Source organism: Schistocerca americana, chromosome 9 (assembly GCF_021461395.2).
Source record: "Schistocerca americana isolate TAMUIC-IGC-003095 chromosome 9, iqSchAmer2.1, whole genome shotgun sequence".
In the NCBI taxonomy this organism is placed as follows: domain Eukaryota; kingdom Metazoa; phylum Arthropoda; class Insecta; order Orthoptera; family Acrididae; genus Schistocerca; species Schistocerca americana.
This window is the reverse complement of record NC_060127.1, coordinates 52,198,036-52,211,317: the sequence shown is the minus strand read 5'-3', so window position 1 is coordinate 52,211,317 and position 13,282 is coordinate 52,198,036.

Genomic DNA, 13,282 nt, shown 5'->3' with positions numbered 1-13,282 from the left:
TCTACAGTGCTTAAAAACTATGTAACACTGCTAGCAACAGTAAGTAATATTTCGATTTTGTCTTATTTTTGCGAAAATTGCAGTTCACAATGTGCCATCTTGTTATATACCCGTTTAGGTACCTGAAAATCAGCCCTCAAGGCTCGAAATGCATCGTGTGTTGAAATAAAATTCACGATTTGTGACTGAAGGCGGTTCTTTTTCTCTTTTGCGAAAGAAGTACAGTAAACAACAGTGACAGCAATGAACAAAACGTAGTGTAATAATCACTTAAAAATAGATCACTTGTCACAGAACAAAGGTTAGTAAAAATAATTATGAATGTGGGTATGTCAAACATACATACCACATTCACTAAGAGGAACAGTTGTAATATTTTAAATAGAAGCCGGCCGCAAGGGCCGAGCGGTTCTAGGCGCTTCAGTCTGGAACCGCGCGACCGCTACGTCGCAGGTTCGAATCCCGCCTCGGGCATGGATGTGTGTGATGTCCTTAGGTTAGTTAGGTTTAAGTAGTTCTAAGTTCTAGAGGACTGATGACCTCAGATGTTAAGTTCCGTAGCGCTCACAGCCATTTGATCCATTTTAAGTATACTTTTAGCGACAGTATGCCAACTGTCAGGAAAACTTACAGAGGTACGGTGCGTAGAAAAGAGGGTAGTGAAAGATTAAAGCAAAATTTAGTTATTTATTTATTTACTTACTTCGTTAACAGTACAGAGTAACCCACCGCTTTGAAATGTACGGTGGACTGATGCTACTAAATCGATTAGCAAAAACTTCTTACTGTCACAACCTTATTGGTATGTAGTCGTTAATGTTATTTTAAATAATATACAGAACACAATATATAAAAATTTATTCCAAGGTTACAGAGAATTTAACGCTTTACAATTGTTAAAGTGGTTCTATATAATTTGTTTCTGCCTAGTTGAGGAGAATATAATTTATAGTTTATACAATGCAAACGTCAAAAATAAGTAATACAATAGTTGTGGTAAAAATAAGTTGCAATATGTAGAGGGAAGTGATATGCTACATTTGGACGTGTAATATAGTGTAAGTAGCTTGCTGGTTGATAGTAGCCTATTTTTACCTATTTCAGGTGACAATGTCTCGGCAGAACTTGGAGCTCTTCTCATCTGAAATAGTTTGTGTGTGTTGATATATCACTTGGCGTGTTGCGTGTCAGGACACTACACTACATGGTATTCAAAAGTTTTGGTATATTCTGTGTGATACCTTAGATGCAGAGGCACTTAGTATTATACAGATTATATGCTGATTGAGCATTTGATACATGAAATACGTGAATTTTAGCTTGAGATGAAGAATAAACTTATGGTTTAAATTTATTACGAGAAAAGGCAAAATAAGTATTCAAACGTAGAATGATGAAAACGATTAAATTCTCATTTCTGTGTATTAAAAATTGCACGCGTTTTGTGTAATAGCTGCGTTTATTGCTGCATACCGATAAAAAAAACCAGAGGACGTGTGGCGCAGTTCGTATGTTAAAAAAAATAAAAGTAAAAAATAAATAAAGTCTTACATCCGGAACTGAATTTTCAAATTTGAGTATTCCAACACATAACCCTATCCACTATATTAGCTGTTCAGCAAACCATAGTATTGAATAAGACAGTTGTTGCACGTGTGCTAGCAAATTGTCTTCTTTGACGTCAGTTTTCTGCCGAAAATGTGCACGAGGAGAAAATTTGGTAGAGACAGGTTTGCGCTGTTACCAGTGTTTTTTATATAATTTTTAAGTGGTAGTCTTAACTGCAGTCGATAAAACCTCGCGATCTTACAATTTTTCGTCGATTATGCAGGGGTTTGCTGTGCTTCACAAGGAACTAGGCAAAGGCATAGCAATACTGCCGTACTTGAGAGGTCAGAGGGTTCAAACTAATCAAAGGTCAGTGACCCGGAAATTATTTGGGGTGTAACTGAGGATCCTGAAATTCAATTAAATGAAGGGTTGCATTGGGTTAGTTTGTGGTCAACATGTCAAGATGGTAGCTATACTCAGTATCTACATTTTAAAATTAAGTGAAGACATAAATGAAATCACCGTGGTAGTGTCTCATTTTGCTGACCTGCTTATAGTAAATTCTATACAGGAAAGAAGTTCATACTACCGTTTTCATACCACTTCTCCTCGCTTCCGTGTCGTTCGGCCTATGTCTCCCTTTCAGGAGCCATAAATTCATAAATTCACGTAAGCCACAGGTTTGAAAATTCTTAGTTGGGGGGGGGGGGGGGGGGGGGGGGGGAAGGATGTGGAGTGCCAACCAACTTCATGAAGATAATAAGATTTTCTACTGTACTCAAATGCAATTGTTCTCTTGCTGAAATCATGATTTGTGTTAATATAGCGCAGGAGAGACATTGGGCATTTCTTCTCAGCAAGATATTGACGGAAACTTTATAATATTATTCTTTCACAGAGCTTAAAACGTTTACACGAGTTTCCTATTTCTGCTTCTCCATAAGTTACATCAGGATTTTCCGGCCAAGTAGTAGTGTCCAAAACTGTTTCCAGTACTGGGATTTGAATGTCTTCTCTTTTTAAAAGGCGGCTATTCAACTTCTGGACGGCGATTTCAGTTTCGAAATCGTAGAAGGTTTGATTTTTCTTAACTACTTTATATACTGAAACTTCCTGGCAGATTAAAACTGTGTGCCCGACCGAGACTCGAACTCAGGACCTTTGCCTTTCGCGGGCAAGTGCTCTACCAACTGAGCTACCGAAGCGCGACTCACGGCCGGTACTCACAGCTTTACTTCTGCAAGTTTCGCAGGAGAGCTTCTGTAAAGTTTGGAAGGTAGGAGACGAGATACTGGCAGAAGTAAAGCTGTGAGTACCGGCCGTGAGTCGTGCTTCGGTAGCTCAGTTGGTGTAGCACTTGCCCGCGAAAGCCAAAGGTCCCAAGTTCCAGTCTCGGTCGGGCACACAGTTTTAATCTGACAGGAAGTTTCATATCAGCGCACACTCCGCTGCAGAGTGAAAAACTCATTCTGAATACTTTATATACTGTTAGAAATAGATCGGCAGTTATTTCCTTTTCTTTCTCGAAAGCCTAAGTGCATGAAGTTTCCAAAGGTTGCAGTTTTGCGATTTTCAGTGTTTTAACTGCAGCCTTATGAACTGGACTCTCTTTACGTTTAAATATTTTGTTTCAGGCAGAAGGAATTTGCTGAGATTTCTATTCAGTTCCCCCAGTTGCACAAATAGAAACTGAAACCCACCGCTGTGAAATGTTCATTCCTCACGATAAATTCTCAATTCCGAAGTATCCAACTTCTTTACAGATTCTGCCGTCTAGTTTTTTTAATTTATTTTTTACGTCTAACTATTCGCACTTACTCGAAATTTTCTTTTTTTTCTCCAAATCCCAACATCCGGAACCGTCATCAACCCCACTGTTACGCGCGGTTGAAAGCTCCTTTTCTGCGGTCTCAACTGTATCACCGCACGGCACCGTTGATGTTTCCCCGTCATTGTTTACGTTCGAATCATCAACTTTCAGCGTTTTTGTTATAGTCATCATCCTTTAAAACTAACCACACACACAACAAAAACTCATATCGCCACCAATGACCAGCCTACGCGCTTATAACAACGAAAATTCCTTTTTCGCGATTTTTAAAGTATGTACGGTCAAATACTTTCGGTTCAGGTGTGAGCCGGCCAGAGTGGCCGAGCGGTTGTGCCGGCACGGTAGCTCAGCGTGTTCGGTCAGAGGGTTAGCTGCCCTCTGCAATAAAAAAATTGAGTAAATCGAACAACAACGAACTTAAACGGATGTCTTACGACGTCTGCCCCGAGCAGATGCAACGAACCAAAACGAACAAAATGAGATTAAAAAAAAAAAAGCGGTTCTAGGCGCTACAGTCTGGAACCGCGCGACTGCTACGGTCACAGGTTCGAATCCTGCCTCGGGCATGGATGTGTGTGATGTCCTTAGGTTAGTTAGGTTTAAGTAGTTCTAAGTTCTAGGGGACTGATGACCTGAGATGTTAAGTCCCATATTGCTCAGAGCCATTTGAACTATTTTTTGTTCACGTGTGCAGATTACCAACACAGTCTAATATCTCGTTTACCATCTTTAAAGTTGCACACGCTGTTAAGAAATTCAAAATCTAATGACGAAAGACGCAACACTTTTCAATTCAGACCACACACTCAAGAAAATTGTAAGATACCGGTGTCAGTAACCGTACAACTAACATATGGGACTAAAACACTTCTTTTTATCTCTCAACGAGGAATATTTCTTCAGATAATGCAACAAAGCTTTCCTTGAACACATCATAATATGGCCCAATGTTTCAATTGTGCTGTTTACAAAGTGCCGAGTTGCCGACCAAGAGAAACTTATTCGACAGGTCGATTTAAATCGAAGATTATTCGAAATCTTCTCCTACTGTTGTCAACTGCCCGTTGACGGCAGCTGATCGATGAAGTTTCAAGTTCGAATTTATATTTGCCGGACTAAATAGAAATGTACCAACATTTTTTCTTAAACAGTATTCAAATGTTTAAGCGGTACGCGCACATCTGCGTTGTGCCTGAAAAAAAATCGTGACCGTTACTTTGCAAGGACTCGATCTGTGCTGTCCGAAGTCGCGAATTTTTATTCACTCCGTATATGTTCAAAGCTGCAAAAGCTAGCGAAACGTGCAAGGTTCCGTAGGTGAAATTGCTAATAATGCCGTATACTTTAGACGCACGAAGAATTTATAAACTGGAAAAAATTGTGGATCACAAAAGCACACCCTGCCACGTACTCCAACAGCTGTACGAGTTCTGGATAATTTATTGAATTCGGCTTTGTGATCTGAGTTGCAAGAGGTATCATCCCTTCCTTCCGTGTCGAATTCCGCAAGTGGTGTGACGCGGATGGGTATAAGGGGATGCACCTTCCCGCCAATCCACTCGTGAGATGCAAGCGCCGAATGTAGATGCAGACGCGCATTCTCTTAGTTGATTAAAAACCGACCATAATTTTCTCGTTCCCTCGGCGGAGAGAGACCGTCCTAACACAATATAACCGCACGCCGCCAAGCAGAGACATCTCGGCGGCGATACAGAGGGTGGCCACAGAGAACAACGGCCTGGCGCCGAGGGGAGTGTCGGCTGGAGCGGGAAGGGGAGGGGGTAAGGGGAGGGAGTGATTGTGGAAATTGGGAGGGGTGGCTGCGTAGGGGGAGGGTTAGTATGATTGCGGTGCACACCGGCACCGCCTAAGTAACATTACGCGCCTAATGGGCTAAAGGAAAAAAAGCCTTCCTCTCTCTCTCTCTGGTGGCTGATGTGTCTTCCCCACCCCACCCTTCCTCGTGCCGGCGACGCTTTTAGCCTCTTCTCCCCTTCAGATGCTGACCATTAACGTGATGACGAGGAAACTAGCGCGGGCGAGGAAGACGCGATATCCAACCTCTTGGCGCGGGGAATCGTTCCCTCGCACAGCCGCGCTGGCGCTGCCATCTGTGTGCCGCAGGGGCGAACTACGTGCGGAGCTGCGGCGCTGCTGCTGCCGCTGCCGCCACCGTTACCGCCGCCTGGCCCCGCCCCTCGCGCTCCAGCGCTGATTGGCCAGCTACGTCGCGGCGCGGTCTGTCATTGGCCAGACGCGCTCCCGCGACGGTGGGAGTGGGGGCAAAGCAGTGGCCGTCTCCGTACAATAACACCGGGCGGGGTTTCGGAGCGGAGTGCGTTTGTCAACGACTGCTAGAACTGCGTGCAGCTGTTGTGCGAGACGGGACGCGTTTCTGGCGGGGCCACCACTGGTCGAGTGGACACGGAGCCGCTCAGAAATTTTTCTCATTATTCGGCAAAGGAGAGAAGGTGGTTTGCGGTAATGCAGAGGGGTGATTAAGAACTTCCACCCTCTTCACCGATCTTATCACCACCGCGAAAGAGAGAAGGGTGGGGGAACAGAAAAAAAGGAATTATCGGAAATGGTGGAGGCCTGTCGGAAAGAATTTTTTTTTTCTTTTTCTTCTGAAAACTAACGCCCTTGAACAATTACTTCTTTCCGCCCTGTCCAAAGATTCTCGCCCGGTCTCGGGCGACGAGAGAATAAAAAAAACCTGGAGAACATCGATGCGGATCATTCGCAAGAAGGCCCTCATATTAAAAATAATGATGTAATTCCGTTCTCTGGCCGTGGCGATGACGAGGGAGCGAAAGTGGATCATATCGAAAGCTGTGATCGAAATTTCAGCCTTTATGGCGGGCAAGGTAGGCAGCTAAATGCGACGCGCCAGATTCACTTCTCATTCTTTTTCCATCCTTTTTTCCACTGACGGGGAGCTCTTGACGAAGTAATTCTTCCGGTGACTTCAGGAATTTGCTATTTTCGTTCTACAGCCTTCCCCGTTTGTTGATTTCTAAGCTGATCGCGTCTGTATGTCCTCAAGTAGAACGACTCTTGAACAAGCGAATATAGTGTAAATGAGAATATTTATTATTCATGTTTTTTTTTCGCTATACCTTCTTATTATATTGTCTCCCAACAACAGTGACTGCTTGATTTTTCTTAGCGATAAAACAGGCATTAAGCAGCCAACCTTACGATTCATTACTTCTTTAAGAGGAATATTCGTGTTTAGAGTTCCCTACCTCAATCCTTATAAACGGAACCCTTACAGGACCATGTTGTCGTGCGAGTGTCTGTCAAACCCCTTTTTCTCATGGACGGGTTCACGTATAAAACTGAAATTTATGTCACGTGTCAAGGCGTACGGCCCCTTAGCGGTGCAAAAAAAAAAAAAAAAAAAAAAAAAAAAAAAAAAAAAAAAAAAAAAAAAAAAAAAAAAGGAAGCTTCTAGGTCAATGGAACCAAAAGACACGGCCATGACACGGCTATTTATGTCACATATTTTGACACTCGCAAACTCACTCATTAAAACTTACCCGTTGTCCTAGAATCATGAAATTTGCCAAGATGCTAAGTTTTCACACTACAACCGAAGGAAAAAAAGCCCGATCATTGTCCATTTTTAACTATTTCACTTGAAGAAAATTGTAGGTTGTTGTCAGACTGTCTGTCTGTCCGTCCGTTTGTTAAATCCCACTTTCCTCAGGAACGGATAAACGAATCAATTTGAAATTTATCTCACGTACTAAGGTCTATAGTCCCTTGGTGGTACAATAAACGTTAGCTTCTAAAGTCAACGCAATCAAAATATACGGCCATTTACGTCATATTTATTGCATTATTTTCATCATGGCAGCGACAACAGCAATCGTTACGAAATTGTCTCGAATGAAGAACAGCCCACAGTTGCACTAAATAATGTTTCTTTTTAAAACTTGACCATGGTTTCTGGTGTAATAATATAGCCTTCTTCGGAAGTCATATAACAGAAATAGTGGCGGAGGACACACGGTGCCATACGTACTTTTACTTATGTTCGAAACAGGCTCATGTCTGTTGAAGTTGTTTTATTGGTCTTGAGGCAGCCGCTGGGCTAATACATTTTTCATTTATGTTAGGTTAGGTTGTGTATGACTTCTGAAGGAGGCTATATTATTATAGCAGAAACGATGGTCAAGGTTTAAAATAAACATACTGTAATTTAGTACAACTGTGGCTTGTTTTTCATTCGAGTCATATTTATTGATATTCGCAAACTTACTAATTAATAAGGCACTTCTCGTTGGACTAGAATCATGAAACTTGGCAACAATAAAGGTTTAACCATACAAGTAAAGAGAATAATCCTAAACAGTTAATTTGTAGCTATGTCAGACGAAAAATATAATATTTTTCATTATTTGTTATACTACTTCAAACGTGAAATTAAAGCATTCTAGAAAGTATGAGTGTCGATACCAGGCAAAAACCGTCGAGATCCAGAATTAATAAACTGTATGCATAATAAAGTTAGTAAGAAACCCGTAGGGGGCAAATTCTACTAGCACGGGGCCAATTTTTTTGTGGTAGATCTATCTAGTTTTATTTTTATTTGTTTTCCTACTGCGATTTAATACATTATAGTTGTTTCTCGGACCCTAGCTTTCAAAGTCTCCTATCTCTCCAATTTTCTGCCTTCAAATTCCTCTCTGACATAGATCTTCTGTCTCCCTCTGCGACGTTATTTTCGGGCTTTTTCTTCTGTTAGTTGGAATCCATTTCATCATCTCACCTAAAAGTCATACGTGCGCGTACCATCCCACACATTTAGCTTCTATTGTATCCATTACATTGATACCCAGTCCCTTCTCTTATGCACGCCTTTATTTTTAATTTTATCCTATATTTTCATCTTACAACACCACATCTAAAAGTCCACCTCGTTTGACAAGTCTCTTTTAAATCTTTCAATTAGGTCCCCAGTTTCTGGTCCGTACGTTGCCTATGCTAAAATAGTTCGTAATCATTGTGTTTCAAGAATCTTTCCCGACGGACTGATTGTAAGAGTGGGTTGTGAAATTTCGACGATACGCAATGTGTTCACCGCACCTGAAGATGTCGCTCAGTTGCACTGACGAAATATTGTGGAAATTTCACAACGACATATGAACGTCGTAATCTTCGTTTCTGATGCAATATGTGAGCTTCATAAAACTCCATACAACTGCTTGTCTAACTTGACAATTGCGGTTCATAATATCGCTTTTAAACAAATACTACGTCTTTTATTTTTTTCAACTAATGGTCAACCACATTTCTGAGGTTCTCTATGCAACTTTCTGACCCTGTAGTTCGTGCCGTCCTCACCCTGCAGAAAGGACTTGGTGACGATCGAAAAGCAAAGCGAAGAGCTGGTCATCATTTACAGACAACGCCCATACTGCAGCGGGATAGTTTCTGTAATCTTAAGGCAGACTTCAAGCACATTTATGAAACAACAAGCTGACAAACCTTGCATTGATCAGGTATTCATTTTGCCAATTTTATATTAGAAACATACGCTGGGTGCAGCTGTTTCGCGTATTTACAAGGCGATTTGCTAAACGTCTGTTTAGCAACGCATCTTCATAGCTCTATAGATGGCTTTTGTTTCCGCCCACTGCAGATTGCTCTTCGCTGTTGAAAGCCGTCCACAGCTCGTGGTCGTGCGGTAGCGTTCTCGCTTCCCGCGCCCGGGTTCCCGGGTTCGATTCCCGGCGGGGTCAGGGATTTTCTCTGCCTCATGATGACTGGGTGTTGTGTGATGTCCTTAGGTTAGTTGGGTTTAAGTAGTTCTAAGTTCTTGGGGACTGATGACCATAGATGTTAAGTCCCATAGTGCTCAGAGCCATTTGAAAAGCACTGCCAGGTGTCAGGGATTTCCCGAAGCTGACTCGTCGGGCAGAGTGTCTCAGTAGTAAAGAATAAATGTATTAAAACTCCACGTTTGATGCGGCAATTTTTCACGCATCTCAGCGTTTGTGCTGTCATATTTCTTGAACTATGTGTCGTTCTATGATATACTTTTGATGGCATATTCAGCGGCCTGTGTGCACACTGTCTGGGAAATACGTTGCGAACAGAATTAGTAGCAAAGAAGTAATAAATTTAAACGTCAGGCATGATGCGGTAGTTGTTAACGCGTCTCATTGTTTATGATGTCATATCTCCAGAACTATGCATCGCACACTGATACTATTTTGCAAGTACATTCAGTGGCACATGTAAATAGTGCCTGTAAAATGTGTTGCGATTACAGTTAGTATCAAGGAAGTGATAAATTGTAATCATCATGCACAACGCGGTAGGTTTTCAGTTATCTCTGTGTTCGTGATATCATATTACATGAATTGATACAATTTCATATGTGCGTTTAACGGTATATGCAGATTTTTCTGCGCAACTTAGTAGCACAAAAGTAATGAATTTTAACGTCATGCAGAATTCGGCAGTTTTCTGCTCATCTCATTGTGTAAGAGGTACGAGGGGTGTTTTTAAGTAAGCACCGTTTTGAAATTTAAAAAAAAGACGTGCTAAGATATCTCAGTAATTTTATTTTTACATGAAAGCCTGTACCTTAACCTACGCACTGACGCCATTACAGTCTGATTCTTCCTTGTTTACGTTGTGCACTGAGTATTTAAGATGCCTCCGATAATCGTGAGTCCCGCCGACTGTGAAGTACGGGCTGTTGTAAGATTTCTTAGTGCTAAGGGCCTAAAAGCGATCGATATTCATCGTGAGATCTGTGCAGTTTACGGAGAAAACATTGTGAGTGATGGAACGGAAAGAAAGTGGGTGACAGCATTTAAAAATGGCTATACAAATGTGCATGATGAATAACGGAGTGGGCATCCTTCGGAAGTTAATGAAAGTTTGGTGCAGGAAGTGGACAATAAGGTGAGAGAAAACAGACGCTTTACGATTTCCTCCTTGCGGGATGACTTTCCTAATGTTTGTCGCAGTGGTTTGTATGGCATTGTGACCGAGCACTCGAGTTACCGAAAATTGTACGCACGTTGGCTACCGAAAATGTTGACGGATGTGCACAAAACCAAACGTTTAGACAGTGCATTGACTTTCCTTGAGCGGTACCACAACGACGGCGATGATTTCTTAAGCCAAATTGTTACGGGTGATGATCCATGGGTGGCGTACGTCACTCCAAAGCAACAGTCCACGGAAGTTGGGCAAGGCCATCGTTTTGCTGCAAGACAGTGCCCGTCCGCATGTGGCGAATCAGACCAAAGATATCATGACATCTTTTCGATGGGAAACTCTAGATCATTCTCCATACATGAAATGACTACCATCTGTTCCTGGACTTGAAGAAACACCTGGGCGGTCAGCGTCTTCAAGACGATGACGAAGTCAAAACAATGGTTATGCAGTGGTTAACAAGTCAGGCGGCAGACTTCTATGAGGAGGGTAAACCGTTTCCGGGTAAATCAATGAAAACAACTAGGAGCGGTAAACGTGTTGCGTCGTCCTTACTAACCGTGTCAGTACGCAGTTCACATGTACATGGTGCAGCTGCTTACCTCAAGTCTCAGTCCGACAGTGCTTGTCGTAGTGCACGGTACTGCAGTGTTGTTACGTGAACAAAGAATACAGTTTTGTGTAGTGAAAATGCCACGGATCTTCACACATGCAGAGCATGCTGACATGGTGTTTGTCCAATGGGAATTCCAGAGCTCCTGTGCTAGAATACCAACAACGATTTCCGAATCGCAGAGTGCCAGATAACACGATGTTTAGCGGGGTGTTGTACGGATTGCGTGAGCGCAGTACGCTTCCCGGCGTAAATGTTGCCTCTGAACGTCACGTACCACAAACTCTCAAAGAAGCCGAGAACATTCTTTAAGTAGTGGAACGCAACCCTACTACTCGCTCTAGAAGAATTGCTGCCCAACTCCACAAACATGAGTGATACGCACAGTACACGAGCACGGTCTGTATCCCTTTCATCTGCATGAGGGACGTGCTGCCACCCGGCGTGAATTCTGTCAGTGGATTACGCTCCGCGCTACACACGCATCGCGGGCCTTCACCGGGAATACCGGCTAGATACTATCTTGCAGGTATTCCAAAAACCCTGCACACGACTGTACAGTAACACGAGACACTCGCGTAACTCGTTTATCCTTTCTCTGGGTAACTACGACCACAACCATAGATGGAAGTATAACAGACCAAAGACACTACTGGCTAGGAACTAAACATCTACGGTCCATTGAACGCTAACACGACAGTACTGACGAGCCCCTGCAACACAGCTGCTACTAGTAACCCCAGATGTTCGACCAGCCGAAAAACAGGCAACCGCAGGGAAACCGTACTGTACACAGCACGCAAACCAACCACACACACCCCCTACACTGTGTGTGATCCGATCTATGACCGATCGCCCACTAATGTATGGCGACCTTGAACTGTTGCAGGGACGCAGCAACTGCAGCAAGCCCCGCAACGAGCTCCAACAACGACAAAGGTAACGATGCACGATACCTCGCACTAACATAACCACACCTTGCACGCACTGTCGCAGATAGCAAGCCGCTACTGCCCTTACTACCCGTCCTACTGCCGCAGAGGTTTTTTTTCCCTTGGCTCTTGCCTTGGCACATTTTTTCCTCTGCCGTTACAACCGCTACCCTTCGATCGCTTTCGTCCACTTTCTATCTCCTGGTGGACCTTGTTAATGAGTAATCTTACCCAGACGCATGGATAACATCACAGCTCACATCCTGTGACTCCTGATTCAAAAACTAACATGTTATACGGAGGTGACAGTAGATCTTTTGGTTTGGTCACCACGTTGGTGTGGGGGTGGAGGGGCCCCATCCGTTTTATCTGCCAGTGGATCATTGCCAATGAGCGATTAATTTCACATCTTCTTTTCACTGATGAGTCATCATTTACCCGCAACGGAATCAACGACACGCGCAACTCTCATGCATGGGCAAATGAAAATGCGCAAGCTAGCGTGGATACGAATTTTCTCAGTCAACGTGTAGTGCGGTATTATTGACGACCAACTCATCGGTCCAGTTGTTTGAGATAATCGTCTTACTGGGACACGGTGTCTTGAGTTTCTTCAAAATGTGTTACCAGAATTCTTTTGGCAGTATGAACCTGTATGTACTTTCAGCATGACAGAGCTCCTACACATTCCGTGCGGCCAGTATCTCAACGTATCATGGTCGTTGGATCGGTCGCCGTGGAGTCATTGCTTGGCCACCGAGGTCAAACCCCATTGGATTACTGTTTGTGGGGGTGGCTGAAGGGCGACGTCTACAAGCGCAGAGTGGACACAAGAGAGGGACTTCTCGCTCTTGTTTTGTCCAGGTAGCGGAATGCAAAATTGAGCTCCGATCGGCACAACACCTGTTTACAAGAGCAGCAACATACATTGAAGTTGACGGTGGACTGTTTGAACATCTTCTCTGAGGAAACGTACACAATTAAACAGACCATAACGTAACAGTATCTTAATTTAAAGTCACTTGCACCTTTCCCGTTCGTAGCTGTTTTCATTGGTTTACCCGGAGGCGGCTGAGAAAGGGGCATATATTTATTAGAACTTTTTTGTTCAGTATCACCAGTAGTATAACACGTCAAAGCTTGTACCTTTCCTCCTGACTCACCCTGTATAACTTACTGTCAGGTAACAATCTCTGCGGGGATAAGAACCACCTTCCAAGTATACTGTAAAAATGGATATATATATATAACATGTTTGGATGTAGGTACTCTGGCGCGCCGGCAGCGGTGGCCGGGCGGTTCTAGGCGCTTCAGTCCGGAACCGCGCGACAGCAACGGTCCCGGGTTCGAATCCTGCCTCGGGCCTGGATGTGTGTGATGTCCTTAGGTTAG